The 17412-nt window shown below is 36.6% G+C and overlaps 1 long non-coding RNA gene across 1 annotated transcript; it reads right to left on the minus strand.

Annotated features, from left to right (window-relative positions):
• Positions 1 to 1476: 1476 nt before the first annotated feature.
• On the minus strand, positions 1477 to 10629 carry LOC136243445 (uncharacterized). Its single transcript, XR_010694873.1, has 3 exons — positions 10507 to 10629; positions 2031 to 2079; positions 1477 to 1581 (listed from the first exon to the last, which is right to left on the minus strand). It is a non-coding gene; the product is annotated as an uncharacterized lncRNA (long non-coding RNA).
• Positions 10630 to 17412: the final 6783 nt, after the last annotated feature.

The raw sequence follows: 17412 nt of genomic DNA on the forward strand, positions 1-17412 counted from the left end.
AATTTGTTCCACCCACGCATTATAAAACTATTCCGTAACCTTAAACACACCTCACTATTTTAGCCAGTCAAATTAGTATTATAGATTTTTGTCAAGATACCTTGACAAACAAGCGATAATCGCTTGACGTATTTCAATATAGTATGTATGTCATGCTGCTATTGAGAGTATTATACAGTAACACATTCAGTTGTTGGATTAAAATCATAACAGGTTGGTGATCACCATCACTCATACAAAGGGATTGTTAACACTAGAAATAATTAGTGATTATAATTGAATAACATCATGTGATATATCATGTGATCACATCACTACTAATCCATACCATATTTTACCAGTTAATAGTCATGTAAACTAAGGATAGTAGCTACATCACAGAATTATAGTCATAAAAGCTGCCTTTAAATAAGAGCCACTATTTGTATCTGAATATTCTGATAAAAGTGTTGTTAGTATTACATGTAGTTTGAAGTAGAAACCATACAAAGAGTTGCTTTAAGCCAGTTGTGTTGTTGAAGTAGCTTATTAGGAACCAAATGGAAAGATGATTAAATGAGGTCAATCATTAAAATAATTCATATACACACAACTAGCTTACTACTACACAAGCTCATAGTAACTATCCTCAGATAGTAACCACATTCACATAGTAGCTGTATACTATTGTGTTGAATGGTATAGAAGTCACAATTATTAACCCTTTAAGGACCGCTGCCGTAATATTACGTCCAAAGTAGGTATTGCTCGAAAGACCAGCGCCGTAATATTACGTCCAAGATTATTGGCAGTAAACAAAGAGTTATAACTCTACAACAAATGAAGATATTAGATCGAAACAGGGGCCATTGTATTCGCCATTCATAGGCGATTCTTTTGATATATAAGGCCAACTTATCACGCAAAACTAAGCCTGTGTAAAATTCCTAACAAAGTACAAACATTTAATATTTACACAACAATAAAACTAACCTTGTAGAAATCGCTCCATAACTTTGGCTGTGTTCATCGTATTAACTTCAAATAAAGCTCAGAGTGCTCACTATTTAGAGGCGAATAATTTGATATACAAGATCACGTGATGCGGTTTTAAAAAACTAAAATGGCAGACTGTTTTTATTGATTGTGTCACGAAGAAATCAGTCGCGTGTAGGTGTTTGAAACTCACCTTAGTGCTTTTAAGACATTGGTTCTACACTTTGGTAAGTTAGATAATGTAGTTTATTATTGTCAGGCGAGTCTTTTAGTATAATTTGTTATACAATTGAGCATTTGTAGGGGCTTTGTCAATGCTATAAACTTATTATATTTTTCTAAAACACTAAATGCACAATAATCATAAAACGTGTGGGCTTTCAGGGTAGACTATGCACACAATTTTTGGTCCTTAAAGGGTTTTAACTGGGAACATACAGGTATGGTTTTTGTGTTATACTACCATGCCATTATACTGGATTAGTATGTAACAATACTCACAAGTTTTAAACGAGCATTGATATCAATGTTGTTATCTATTATGATAGTTTTAATCCCATCAGCGTCTCCTTTCCTAATAGCACCACACAGTCTATCCTCCTCCTCCTACAACAATATGTACCATTGCTCACACATGTATCACATGACCTTCACCACACCCACTAATTTCACAAATAATAAACTAGTTTCACAACACCTCTATACCAACCCTACATGTACCTGTATAGTACAATAGGAAATGTATATGGTGTACATGTTGTGATCATTTGTAATTTTGAAACTGGGAAGAGTCCTACACAGGACTACAAGTACATATTGAAGCCTATGATATGTAGGAGTGTTAGTAGTGGTATAGTGGAAATGAAGAATTTGGTAGTTGCTACAGTAAATCATTCTTAACTGACACTACAGTAGGTTGTGTCATAACAATTCTGTACTAGTGTATATTACTGTGACAACTGGACTGTCTGTGGATAATAAAACTTCTTCAAAAATTTTCTTGAAACTATTAGACTATCTACAGACATGTACACACAATAAATTATATTACTCACCAAAGTTGGTTTCCTTCCTCTCCCACGTTGAGCCATACCAGCACTACTACTATAGTAGTAATAAAACATCTCATAATGTGTGCTCTATACAACATTATAATGTACACACATGTTCAGACCACAACACAATCATTAACAACACAAACTGAATTACTCATACTCAATCATTATTATGACACACATACATACACATCTAATGGTAGGTGTGTGTACACCAGTGGTTCAGGTCACCTGGGTCACATTCAAGTCATCCAGGTCTCACCCACTTTATAGAATATTCAGGTCTGATTCAGATTGGATCACATGTGAAATGTGTTAATTAGTTTGATGATGTGTTAACCCTTTAAGGATCACTGCCGTAATATTACATCCAAGTGTATAGGATGTAAACAAAAGGCTGTAACTCGACAGTAATTAAAGCTATGAGCTTGAAATAAAAGTCATTATATTCGCCACCATTTCCATTTTTCACTTCCATTTTCTGTTTCCAGTTCCATGTATTGTTTCCAATTGCCCCATTCAAGGTCTTCAGGACACATCAGACACTGTCTGTCTGTCTGTCCAGCCAAATCAAATTAAAAAATCAATAAACAAACAAATGTGTCAACATAACAAGGGAGTGTCACATATGCTGTAGGTAAGTCTGTTATTGTGGTCAAAGACTGACTGGCCAAAGTATCACTTAGACTTGTGACTTGTACCCATACCCTGAGTATTACCTGTTACTTGATGACAACTATTAAGTTTTATGTACTTATCAATCATGAGTCAAACTTGTATCTTTGATCACTGACTTGGTATAAATCTAGCAGGATTGACTTGCAAATTTTATAACATTCACACATCAATCTACATGTATCATACCAACTGGCTTATACCCAGCTTTTAATAAATATACAGTACACATGAGTAATAGGCCTGGCCATAGTTACAGTGTTATTTTGATTATGGAAACTATGATCAACCAACGATTTGGTAGAGTTTAAACTGCTACCCAGGGATTGGAGACCGGTTGTTGATGACACCTCTAGATACCATCACAATCCAGTTTGTTTCCATATATGGAAAGTTATTTGAAGCTGTATACAGAATCGCATGTAGCGACATTACAAGATGGTGGTAGTGTTCCCACTTGAGGGCTGAGCTTTGTACAGAGTACAAGGAGATGTACAATGAGTGAGCCAGCACCAAAGTGTGCACAGTTAGACAATGAAGGGACCCTAAGGCACCATAGATCAAGCCAAGGAAGGAGACTGGCAGTGACGCATGGTGATGGTGAAGTTGGCTGAGTCTTCATTGTGGTCCTTCTCTTCTTTGATGGTGGTGAACTTGTCTCTACCTTGACCTCAATTAGTGTAGCTGGAGCTGTTACATGTTGAATCACACATGTCAATTACATAACCATTATTTTGTATGATGTTCAGCAGATTTTTGTAATCTTGCCATTTCAAATATGCATGTGTGGATTTTAAAACAGCCATGTGAGCTGTTTGAACAAAGTGATGTATTTCTGGTGAGATGTAAAGTTCTGTTATGATGGTTTTACAACGAAAATCTTCAGCTCTGGATGGCATGAACTCAACCATGATATTTTAAAAGTACATGTACATATTGAAAATAGCCATTGGGATTGCGCACCTAATAAAATTTACTGGTTTTAGCAGAATTCCACATATCTACCAACATGGTAAGGCCAAAAACGCATGAGAAACCCACTAAAAGTTGGTTTAGCAAACATGATGTCTGTTTATATAGGCCTACAGAAACTAGAACAAAGTCATTATAAACTAAGTTACTAATGCAGCACTATTCTCGAAGCAGCTCTCCTTAACTTTACTGAATGGTCCGCTCTAGGGCAACAATTCTTCATACAATTCCCTCGAATTACTGAAGTAATATTTAATGTACACAATGTTCCATAACATTTTTTGTATTTAGACTAATCAGTTTAAGGTGAATTCCTATAGTCTTTGTAACGGGTGAATCCCACAATACATTACACATTGAGAAAAAAGACAAGCCAGGGTCAGAAAATGTGCCGGGCCCATGTATCTACAACCATGAAAATAAGGTGGAGTATTCCTTAGAGGTATGTGAGTAATTAGTAGACATTTTTGTGGGTACCACTATTAATGTTGTGGGCGCTTCGAAAATATATGAAAATCAATGTGTGTTTTTATGCCATTTTAAGCATTTAACATAATTTTGGGGCATCTCCCATTTGATATTAATGTATTGATTATAAACCAAATAAATTCAATGCGAAAAATCGCTGAAAAACCACTGTAAAGCTATTTATTTCAAATGCTGTTATGTAACTATGGACTGTCACAGAACTCAGTTCCATGCTCCATCAGTGGCTAATAAGCTCCTGACTAGAGCTATAGAAAAAAAGAAAATCCTAGGTAGAACACCAGGCCTTAAATTAATGTGCGGTCAGGACAAAATCTGCACAAATAGCACAATGTTCACACATAATGAGATTTGGACGGACACACATGTCCTTGCTAAACCAATAGTGGTACCATAAAAGTTGATGTGTACATGTTTTTTGTAGTGCTAACAATAACTGTCACTTGGTTGCTAGGAGATACTACATTTTCCCAACCCAAGGATTTACAGGTAGGTATAAACAGTGGACCTGGGACCAGGGGAGCCTGGGGACCCACGAAGATCCAGTTTTTTTTGGAATTTATACAGTTCACAATATTCTATACTTGTACTAGGTACCTCTACAAGTAGTCTTGCATGGCCAATCCACTTTTTCCCCATCACAGTGTCTCACATGATGTTTATACCAATTAGAAATTATAAGCACCTCTGATAAAGTGTCTGAAGCTGACTGCATTTATAGGCCACTTTGACTACTGCACAATAAGCATACTAGTCTATTATGTTGTCTGGCTACTAAAGTTTAGAAACATTGTGAAAATGCACTATTTTGTATGAGGTCCCGTTGTAGAGTTCGCTCCAGGGATGAAACTTGCCAGCTACAAGGCTTTGTTGGAGCATGCATTAAAATGTTTGTCAGAAAAAAATGGGCAATCTTACAGCAAGATCCTGTACTGGTTAAGATGTAAACTGAGATTTTCCCTACTCTCAGCAGCCATCACTTGTTTGAAAGAATCTAGATCTTCCTACCACCCCTTTGGCATCAAAGAGTATGCAGCTATTGACCTTCTGTGCACAGAGAGTAGGATCAGTTCATTTCATTGAATGTTTATCTTTAAGTATTAGTCTCTTTGTGTGTAATTGTTATTTGTAATTTTGCTTGTTTATTCAGTGGAAAAAAACAGCAACTTTAAAATGTTTGTGGTAGCTAATTGTCTGGGTAGTGTAATAGGGGTCACACCACTACAGGTATCCAGGTAGAGATGTACTTTGTAACAGCACTTTTGTTTTCTCCATACTAAAAATCATATCAGAACACAATAACTAATTGTAACATCACTATAATACACCTGTAGTTTATTGACATTCATTGTGTATACAAATTAATTTGTATACACAGTGAATGTAGAATTGGTACCAACCCTTTAAGGTACAGATAAATAAGATATCGTTACTGTTATGTTGGCTAGTACCAGTCACAGGGGCGGTGGAGCAGGTCAAAGAGTGAGGGGGCCAGGCCAGCTGTAAGTTGAAGACAAAAAAATGTCACAGCCTGCTGACGATAGGTTCTCTCCACCAATCATATTTCCTTATACATACGTAGCTAAGTAATTTTGTTACACTGCTTCTCTGAATGCTGTGACTACTCTATCCAGATTCTGACTGTTCTATTAGAGTATCTCAATCTTTTCTTGCAAACAGTGTCCCAAAAGGTGGGGGGGGGGGGGCATCCCCCCCCCGTCTCCACCACCTATGACCAGTCATAACATTATAGTATTGTGATACAGTATTGTATACTTCAGTTTGGACCATTCAACAGAGGAGACTTTGTTCTCCTTCAGACCTAAGTTTTAATTAACCCTTTCTTACCAAAGCCATTTCGTAAAACTGCAGAAAAACCTCAGGAAATGAACTTTTATGGCTTGTGTGATCTTTGCCTGATACGTGAGGATCCCAGCCATTAATTAACACGGAACACAACATACCATATGAAAGCCATCTTTCCCTTCTACACAAGCATCTAAAAATCTTACAAGAAAGCACATAACTCACGCGCTTTGAAGTGAAGAAAGGCGTGTTGTTATTCTTCCCCATAGCAGTGAAAGATGGGCACCACCATCTTGTTATAACCCCAGATTACATCATACTGTATATTTTTAGAATGTGAGGAACAATTTTATTCTTAGTAGAACAAACCATGATGCTCAGAACAAATCATGATGCTCAGAGCAAAAGTTATCAAAATTTAAACAGGTACAATTATTTTTTTGATGCATTTTTGCGCATTTATAAGTGTTGGTAGCTCCCCATACTCATTCTTATTGCTTCGCGTTGAACTTTATTATAAACGCCAGGGCCTACTCAACAAATTAGTGGTTATTTCAACTTCGTAGCCCTCAGAACGAAGGAGTTATGGGTCCATTTATACAGGGCACTCGTAACACATGTTTTTGGCAATATATTACCCATTCGGTAATAAAGGGTTAAACTGGACGAGTAGGCCTCCAGTTATAGTAAAACAGTAGCACCTATAACAACCACAGTTTCAGTCTAACTCTTGTGAATGGCGTATTGTCTGTAATTCTCTCACAAGTTATTGTTCAGTAGTTGGACATCATCTCATAGAAACCTCATAGTAACAGGATAATTCACTAGTAAGTTATTCATTGGAATGTGTGACCTGTTTGAACATTGATCAGTAAGCGAAATATTGCTGTTAGAAAATATGTACCAGAGTTTGAGGAGTGGTAAACCATAGGCTCTACTGTTTCACACACAATTTGCAATGTGCTAGCTGGTATTAGCTATTTCAGTACTCCATAACTCTCAACTGTCAAGCCTCTGGCATGATTCTCACAATTTGAGGTGCAATCTCAAGCTCAAGGTATTGAATCTCATGTCTACAAACAATGTAGCTTAACTTCCACAAATATATACTGTACATTATACCGTTTGTGTCACATGATCCCTCTCTGGTGTTTAAATGAGGAAACGATGCTGGATCAGAGTACTGGATTAAGACATGGCTGGGGTCAACATGAGATGTAAAATAAAAGTAACAGAATGGTTCAACTGTCTAGCACCTACAAGTGTTATTTGAGTAATGTTATGAGTTGTGCCATGTGTCATAAAATGATCACGTGATACCATGGATACACTGCAAGATGAAATTTGGAGAACAAGTGGTTATGTGTAGCTGAACATTAAGATACATTCCAGTGCCTTCAAAGGAATATATATAAAAGTGCACTACCAGAATTCAATGAATACGTCAGTATGGACAATTTATTCTATTTAGAAAAATTTATGTAATATTTCCTTTGATATCTAAGGTTATTAAATCCAATAGAAACCTGTGGCGGGGTAAATAAACAGTTAGTAACCTGTGGTCTCATTAGTGGTTTACCACATTGATCAAACAAAAATTGGCAAAGCCGGAACAAAATGTCCTTACTGATAGCCTACTTTCTGAACAAGACAGGCATCATTAGTGTTCAATACTAATGTCCAGCATGGTGTGGTGGTGACACACCAAACCTGAATGATAAATCTTTATGCTAACACTCACAATTTGCTTCTTAATAGCTTACTTTCTGGACAAGACAAGCATCTTTCTAGCCCAGCATTGTAACTATTTGATGTTAATGTCATGCCAGAATTTGAGGGTAGCCTCACACACACCGTCCTCGGGTTTCTAAATAGTGTAGACACCTTGACATCTAATACATAGTGTGTGGCCATAGATATGGTGTGGCAGAATGTATGTACAAATACAATTAATACTCAAATTAATAGCACCTTAGCCTGCATAAACAGGTGGATATAATATTATCAGTCTAAGAGCACATTTTATATATGTTGTGTTTGTTCTCTCCATCAGCAGGTTGCACGGGATGGGTGGCAGAATTTGTTGATCTCACTCCTAGCAAAGGCTACAGGTTGAGAGCAATGGTTATCCTTAAAACTTGGTACCCAGAGAGACTAAAGGCTGCTTTGTTGAATAGTCCATGTGTTACTTAATGAAATGAGTTTTAAAAAGCCAGTTAATGGCGACTTGATTACGCTACATTCGTATGTCATCATTACATTCCTTTATTCACTGACATTGTCCCAGGGTGAGGGGGCATCTCCAAATTGATATTGGCTCGCTTAATGTCATAATGACATTAAGGGGGAAGGGAGTTCAGCTCATAACGTTAATTTTTTAAGCCAGGCACATTTCCGAAAAGTGTGTGTGTGTATGTATGTATGTATGTATGTATGTATGTATGTATGTATGTATGTATGTATGTATGTATGTATGTATGTATGTATGTATGTATGTATGTATGTATGTACGTATGTATGTACGTATGTATGTACGTATGCATACATGCATGTTTGTTTCTATATTTGATTGTCTTTCCACACCCACATGAGCAAAACCTTGTTCATTAAAAGCAGAAATAAAGACCATATAGAGCCTGTATTAAACTTCTGGACAGGTTAGCTTTGGTTTGAGATGGTTAATACTTGTCGGTTTGAAATACGGGTGAAACGAGTCTATGAGGATGCGGTGAAGGTCTTTCCCAATGGGCTCTACAGATGTCAAACAGCAGAAAAATAACACAGCTGGCCTCCTAGGTTACCGGGTATAATGAATTCATTTGAGTTGAAAAGGGGCATGCCTATACATATACGAATGAAAATATACAGCAGTTTTGAGACTTTTCCTGGAGAATTTGTGTAAGAAAATATTAGAGGAATTATTAAACAGTTAAGAAGATACTTCTGTGCATTTTGTTCAAGGTATGCCTCCTTAGCAGTGCTTAACAACGTAATTACAGAATTACAAAATATTTCATCAATTACAAAATTATTTATGTAGCAAAACCCAATATCACTATTAGTTTAGTATACTGTTAATTAATTCCAGTTAGGCTTGTTTGCTGCATGGCATCTGGTTTTTAGAAGTAGCACAACAACTTGTTATTAAAGCAGTTATAGTGTAGCTAAACAGCTAGTAATAGAGATTAAGCAGCTATACTGTTTGTAGACTATGTTTTCGGGTAAAGAATATAACATTTTGTGCTTCTATTGCTAATGTATTGTTTTCATAGTGTGACGTTAAGGACAGGATGGGACGAAGGGGGGAGGGTTCTGAAGTTACTCGGTGTCATTATGACGTTATGCACCTATCAATGTATTGCCCCACCACCTCCCTCGGGCATATATGGGGCTACAGTAGGGATATGACACAGCCGAATGTCAAATGCCCCATAGCAGACATGGGGCCAAGTACATTTAAAAGTACTTAAGTAAAGTACAAGTACTTTTGAATTTTCCAAGTACAAGTACAAGTACTCCAGCAGCAATCAAGAGAGTACTTAAGTAAAGTACAAGTACATGCTGGAAGTACTTAAGTAAAGTACAAGTACATTTTGCTGTAGTAAAATATATGCTGTATTCAGTGTATTGTAGTATGTAAGTGTGCCTAGGGGGGTTGGTTTTTGTCAACCATTCTCTCTCTTAAACTCTTAAAACGCACTGACTTGAACAACAGCATTGGCGACATCGTTAATCGTGGCAACATGATACATAGTAAGGTTGGGGAAGACAGTAGAAGAATTGCAAGAAGTTGTAAACTGCACCTTCATAAAATTTTGATATTCTCATTGTATACCCACTGTGTACAAACTATGTACAATGTTTGCAGTACTTACAAGTACTTTAAGTACTCAAGTACATACAAGTACTTAGCAAAGTACTTGAGTATAAGTACAAGTACAGTGGGGAATTTAAGAAAGTATTTAAGTAAAGTACAAGTACTTTCAAATCTGTACTTAAGTGTACTTAAGTATAAGTACTCATGTACTTGGCCCCATGTCTGCCCCATAGTAGGGTAAACCTATTGTGCCAAATCCCCACTGTTGGCCCCAGTTGTAAAAAGGGGATTTGACATAGTGTAGAAAGTTACAACAAAAAAATACTTGGGTGCTTAAATTAATGAACAATCGTCAAATGCCCATAGTGGGGCATCAGTTTCGTGTCAATTCCCCCTGTAAAGTCCCACTTACTCCCGAGGGGGGTAGTGGGGCAACACATTGATAGGTGCATTAAGCGCCGGTAAAAAAAATCAGTTTGGAGATGACCCCATACTGATATCCTGTTGCTTTGTTCTACTTCATTAGTTTATCGTTATCAGTTGTTATCGATCAACCTAAAAGCTGAAGCTCGTGTTGCCATAAAGTTCTCGCTCGCCAGACTAACCGATTCAGAAGTCAACTACCTACCGGTAGTTTATCAGTGTGGCCGGGTCGTCTCGCTACTGATACCATAGCTTAGTTACACACTATGGCGTACATACAGTAATACACTCATGTACCTGTTATGTTCAATCAATCGGCAATCTCCACTGAAAACTCAAACTATATAGTAGTGGGAAGGTACTCCAGAGTACGCCAGTGACTTAGAAGTAATATGCATATAGTAGTCTCTCACAAAAAAAAAAAATTTAGGCTTGTTTAATTAGAACTAACTACTGCCTAAATAATTATTTCGAGGGGGGAAATTTTCGCTGATTTCGCGGTTTTGGAGTTTATCAGTGAAAATTTTAGGTTTGAAATATTTGCGCCTCCATATAGCTAGTCTAATCAGGGGAGGATCTAAGGGGTGGGCTTTGGGGGCTGAAGCCCCCCCTCACCCCACCTTCACATTTAGGCTTTACTTGATCAATATGTTGAGGATTATAATGAAATTTTGTCTTAGCATAATTATATAATCTTATATACATCTTTCCAAGGCACACTGATGATTATTAGTGGATTTATGCTAAAGGTTATGCAACAAGGACTCGGATCAGCATTGGAGGTGTACAAGATCGAGATACTCTAATAGAACAGTCACCTAACTACTCTAATAGAACATTCAGTGTGAACATAAAACTTATGGAATTATTCCAAATCTGCCTGCGCCTATACATACAATGAAGTGCATTGATCTGTTTCAGTACACAAAAAGACTTTTTCATCTACATGTGTAGTTATCATTACCAGTACTGGTATACTTAATTCAGGTAGCTAAACGATTTCCATTGAAAATGCTCTCAGATTCAATCTTGTATCATTAAAATTTCTAAATTTTCCAGTTTCAACATAATTATTCCATCATGCATGCAATTGTGGGAGGGTGCATCGTGTATTTTGTTGTCTGAACCTACCCAAACCTTTCTAGCTATTAGCAATGCTGCAGAGAGCCATATATATCTAAAGGCAGTATATAAAATATCTACAGGCAGAAATATGCATTTTATGTGGAAATGTCTCCAAATTGCAGTATTTTAGCATCTACATTTTTGACAGATTTCCTGGAGGGTCATGCCCCCAGACCCCCCTAGTTCCAGCATGCTTCACATGCTGGGAGGTGTGCTTTGCACACCTTCACCCAAGAGATTAGTACCTTGAGTTAGTCCCCCCTTTTATAAATCCTAGATCCGCCCCTGCTAATACATTTTGGGAGTGTTTGCAAATCCACAAAAAAATTATTTTTAATATTGCTCAACCTCGAAACATTTGCCCCTCGAAATATATACGGTAGCTCCTCCTCATAAGGCAGTTGTACAAGTAATTTTAGCCGTAACACTGGTAAAAAGGAAATATGGAGTATTGGGTTGTTGGATAACACTACCCAGGGTTAATCCAATAGAACACACAAGGAAACACCACCTGAATCGCTTTATCCTGCCACAAGCCACCCTTAACACTTATAAGTACAGTTTCTATCCTAGAACAATTAAAGCAAATAGTTAGTGGAATACTTTTGGCAATGTTTTATTGCCCGAATGAAAAATTTGCCTTTTTGTCAGTGGCAGAACTTAGTTGGGATATATACATTTTTTCAGCTATTTTCATGCTAATGAGGCGTCTATGTTTTTTTTGTGTGTTTATTTGCATATGGGGAAAGGTCTTTATTATGGTGGGTATAGAAAGATAGAGGTATGATATGTGGGTATAGTGATATATGTAATTATGGTAGTAACGGCATTTTTAGGAAAGATTGGAACAATTTATCAATTAATGTGAGTGAATCAATAGACATAGATGAATTTACTTACTTAATTAATTATTATAATATTAGTTAGTTTAATTAGCTATAGGGTTGTAAGCCTTTAAAAAAGACCTTCTGTGCACTTTTGGATAAAAGCATGAAACTTGGCAATAAGTTTGTGTAGCTATATGACAAAGATTATTTTTTCGATAGGGAACCACCTCAGATTTGACCTTTGGTGACCTTTACAAGCAATTTAATGTTCAAAAATTGCCAGTTTTGTTTCTATATTTCATGTTTGCATGATCCAAAATCCACAAACTTCCCCGGGTGTTAAATTGAAGCATTTGCCCTAAAAAATAAGTTGGTTTTTACAGAAAGTCTATAGCTTATTCTGTTCTAAAGTTACAATGATTTTTGTGGTAAAATATGCCACTATTGTCTCCCTCCCACACACAGTTTTGAAATATGTACAGAAAGAATGTTTACTTTTTCAATTTTTTATTAAGGCTTTACAGCAAAAGTGCTGAAGGTCTGTAGGACACCTGGTCCTACAGCCTGTTGAAATTTGTTGTGTTTGAAAAAGTGGAGAAAGGAGAAAAAATCCATGACTGGAATGACCTAGGCAGCCTCAAACCTGCAGCCATCCGATTAAAGCTCAAACACTTACAGGAATCTGCCAGGCAGCCAGGATGTTCACTTTCATGCATGTAATTGTATGTATCCATAGGAACTCTATAGAGAGTGACTTATTATCTCAAAGTATATATACCCCAGGTGGAACCAAATGGACATTTGTATATTTATTAAGGCACAAGTACTGAAGGTCTGTTGGACACCTAGTCCTACACCCTGTTTAAAGTTGTTACATAAGTGTACTTATTCTGTATAACAATTTGACATGTTAAATAGGCATATGATACTTAGAGATAGATCAATTGATTGCCATGGGTTACATGCCCATGCAGGTCATTATTCTGAATGGTGGGTTTATGTATGAGGTACAATTTGTGTAAGTTTTGCAAACTCTTGATCCACTAAAGTTTAGCTGCATGTTTTTGTATGAATTCACACATTTCAACTAAGCTTTCTGGATTCTACTTTTATTGAATCATCATAGTGAAGGCAATTGCTTGTGTTTTGTAGACTAAAGTTTGCTGCTGTGGACTATTTAGATTTATATGAACTCTCAATTATATAGTATCACTCAGGGGCAGTGAAACAGGCCAAAGAATTAGGGGGCCAGGTCAGGTCAGCTGTAAGTGAAGACTAAAAAAAAAAAAGGTAATTACCTGCTGACAATATAGTTGCCCTCTACCAACTATATCTTCTCACAAATACGTAGCTAAGTAGCTTGCTTCTCTGATACTGTGAACTGCTCTATTAGAGTATCTAGATCCTGATTGTTCTATTAGTAGAGTATCTCGATCTTTTCTTGCAAATATTATCCCATAAAAGTGGGGGGGGAGGTTGGGGGCATAGCCCCTATTCCCCCCCCTCCCCCCCCTCCATCTCCACCGCCTATGGTATATATTACTAATGTTTAGTATCTATCACTGAAGAATATTTGAAACTACCCTATACAATAGCAACTCAATATATTAGTGCATATCATACTATATAAGCATTGTTCTTATTATATTTTTTAAAGCTATTACTGTGAAACCTCTCTAATTCAACACCTGCATCTAATCCAGAATATCTCTGTAATCTGACACCATTTGCTGCACCAATGAAATAAGACTCTGTCTGTTTGATATTGCTTGATAATCCAACATCCCCACACAGATTTTTGAGCAAAATAATGGGTGATATATAATAGGATAATTCTACACAGGCAACAGCTAAACTATATTGCTCATACATACCATATACAGGTACTGGTCATGGTACGGGTTTTAAAGTCAAAACATTTGTCCAAAATTAAAGTAGTGTGACTATTTATGCTGTACATTTTAAAATAAATTGTCTGGAATGTAGTAACTTAGTAGTTTTCTTAATTCTTAATTGTACAGTTTACTGTGTAATGTCAATAGGGGTGATCAATACGTGCAGATATTATAATGCTGTTTGGCTAGTGGTGTTTATACTGCTATTGTAAATATACTACCAATTCCTTTAATATCTCATTGCACCAGGTTAGTAAGCGCTGCATAATTCTGGTCCTTGTACTAGCAATCACAACACGCCAACATAATTATTGCTTGGTATACTGTATATACAGCTTAAGGATACACATAGAATGGGGCATTGTTACAGGGTGAGAACTAAACATATACTGCATGTATATATAAGTGTAGCTACTAGCTATTTTATATTCCATAACCATTAGCACCATTTTAACCAAGTGTTCTATCTTATGTAGACAGGTATGCAGTATGTTTTACTGTACAATGTACATTCTATGTCTTGGAAGTTAACTTTTATAGAAATGTGGTCTCTTAATACAGGTGGTCACTATATGACAGGTTCCACTTTACAATTATAAATGATATCACATATCTAACTCAGCATCTAATAATTATGTAAATCTGCACCGTGTATAAATACCATACTGCATGATGTGTGTGGGCGGGAGAAAATAGGGCTACTTTTTGCTCTTATAAATGGCTATAACTTTGCAATAGTAAAAGCTATGGACTTTTTAAAAATGTTAGTGTGCACTTCAGAGCAAGAGCATTAATTTAACATGAAGTTTGTGAATTTTGAACCATTTATGGGTGAGATAGATGAAAAACTGACCATTTTAAGCATTAAATTGGATGTAAAGGTCACCAAAGGTCAAATCTGAGGTGGCTCCCTATTCAAAAATAACCTTTATGATACATACAAACTATGTGGAAAGTTTCATGCTTTTATCCAAAAGTGCACAAAAAAGGTCTTATAGCACACTACTAGCTAAATAGAATGTATGCATATGATTGTATCTACCTTTGGGTTTTTCACCCCTTGGGAAAACCAGCTGCAGCTGAGCTGACTGCCCAGTATCTGATCTTAAATTTTAGAACACATCTGCATTCAGGCTAAGTAACGATACCTGCTGCAGTGGTGGGTAGAATCTACTCATGATGCAAGTAGACAAGTTTCCTGTCTGCATTCCAGAGATGTTTGCACCACAGAAGTTGACATCCACTTTAGTAGTAGAGGGTCAGCATTTCAACCAAGAATAGCTTCTTATTGAACTTTAGCATCCTCAACCATCTCATTACCCATCAGGGGCGTCAGAGTAAAGGTGAAAGTGGTAAGGCTAAGTATGGAGGCATGCCCCCAGAAAATTCTAAATTTGAGCATTTAGAGATGGACTGTAGTAGACTAGTAGTACTTTTTGGGCTGCAGTAGTACTCTTTGGGATGTAGTAGTACTCTTTGGGATGTAGTACTGTGTGCAAAGTGCTAGTTAGCTAGCTAGCTACCTGACAGATGCTCAATGATAAAACTGGAGACTGACCAAAAGACGCATCTGTAATAATTAACCTTTTATCATTTGAGTCTATTAATAAACAGTACGGAATGTTTCCAAAGCAGCTACAAATTAAGAGAAAACAAAGCCAAAGCTATTGTAACGTTAACTATTTTTAGAGGCGCAAGTTGACATGAAGCTGTTTTGAAAGAGAAACAGGTTAGATAAAGTGTTGTTTCTGTCTATTGTTGTATGCCAAGTATTGCATGTTAGTTTTGGATTCGTCACGTTTATTATTTTTATTTTAGCCCAAAAAGTGGTGAGGCTCTGGCCTCACTGGTCACACCTACTCTGATACTCTTGGTACTCATAAAAGTATACAGGGCATTAAAGCAATGAGCTAGTTAGAGACTGTACATTCATGTAACCACATTATTATTGCATGGACTATAGCTAGCATTTAATGACAGCCATACAACAAGTACAAGCTCATGCTTGGTCCTAAAGGAATACAGATAACTACAAATTTAATCAACCAGTCTATACTACCATTGGAGACAGATGAATGAAAATAGTGAAGCCAGCTGAAAGTAGTGAACATTCTAAGCTACAGCTAGTCTTATAGTTTGTAGGCAGAATCCTTCAGACCTTACATCACTAATGCAGCTTCCCTCAGAAAAGTCTTGAGCAGATATAGCTACTGGTCTTCCCCTAGGCTTGTGTTCAAAATTTTGCTTTCATGAATTTCCCAAAATTTTCACCTATAATGCTGTTCAGTGTTTCCATTATGCATGCATTATGCTTCTAGATTAGCTATCAACGTTTCTTATAAATAATCATCTTGGAACATTTAATTAGTGACTGGTCCCTAGTGGGATAGAAATCATTAACAGAATGATCTATGATGAGAATGTGACTGTTCTATTAGGACTACCAATCTAAGGAGTCATGTACAATACATTTGAGTGCTCTATTACAGTTTGCACTTCCACTGACTGCTCTATTAGGGAGTGTTGATATATTTCCATGTATTTAAGCTCCATAAATTGATAGATCAATGGTTCAATATAATTATTCCTAGCATAGCACTCCAGCCTATTATGCTTTTATTATGTTGGTATATTATGTGATGTAGGCCTACACAACTATGTCCCTGTCATTCTCTTTGAGACTTTGTTAGTGTTGACTCTAATATAAGTAGTCTGGCCTTTGTTTCCCTCCTGGCTCAATCAGATTCCCAAAAAAAACCACAGATAGATTGGATCCTTAAAAATAATATATCATGAGCACTTCCTGATGACCAATCCTTATTGGGAGTCCATACATACTGTATACGCATATGACTCCTCTTTAGGCTCAGCCAAGGCCTTCACTAAAGGTAATTCCAGCTGTGAGTTTATATACAAAAAAAACTTACTGGGGAGAGAGGTCTCCATGACTCTAATTTACCTTCCTTTACAGTCACAATGGTACCCACTGGGCTAATAGACTACTTATTAATCAAATCAAGGATTGGTGAGATATATTTTCTAAACCACAATTTGGACTCCTAACAAATTTGCATAAATGACCCGTATGGGTGCATTTGACACCTAAAATATTTAATGATCAAATCACTAACTTTATAATGCAAATCTACTTATTAATGGTTTTAAGCCATTCGGCATTCTCAATGCTTTAAATTACCTGTTCTCTGCTCTTATTAGCACCACACTAAACATAAAAATTCTAATTATCTCATGTGTGCTCATATAGGTGATTTTCCAAAATTCAGTCTTAATGAAGTAACACCCAATCTTGCTTACCAACTACAGAACTATTAATTTTAAAGAAAATAGAATAAGTG

The sequence above is a fragment of the Dysidea avara genome, chromosome 2 (assembly GCF_963678975.1).
Source record: "Dysidea avara chromosome 2, odDysAvar1.4, whole genome shotgun sequence".
In the NCBI taxonomy this organism is placed as follows: Eukaryota; Metazoa; Porifera; class Demospongiae; order Dictyoceratida; family Dysideidae; genus Dysidea; species Dysidea avara.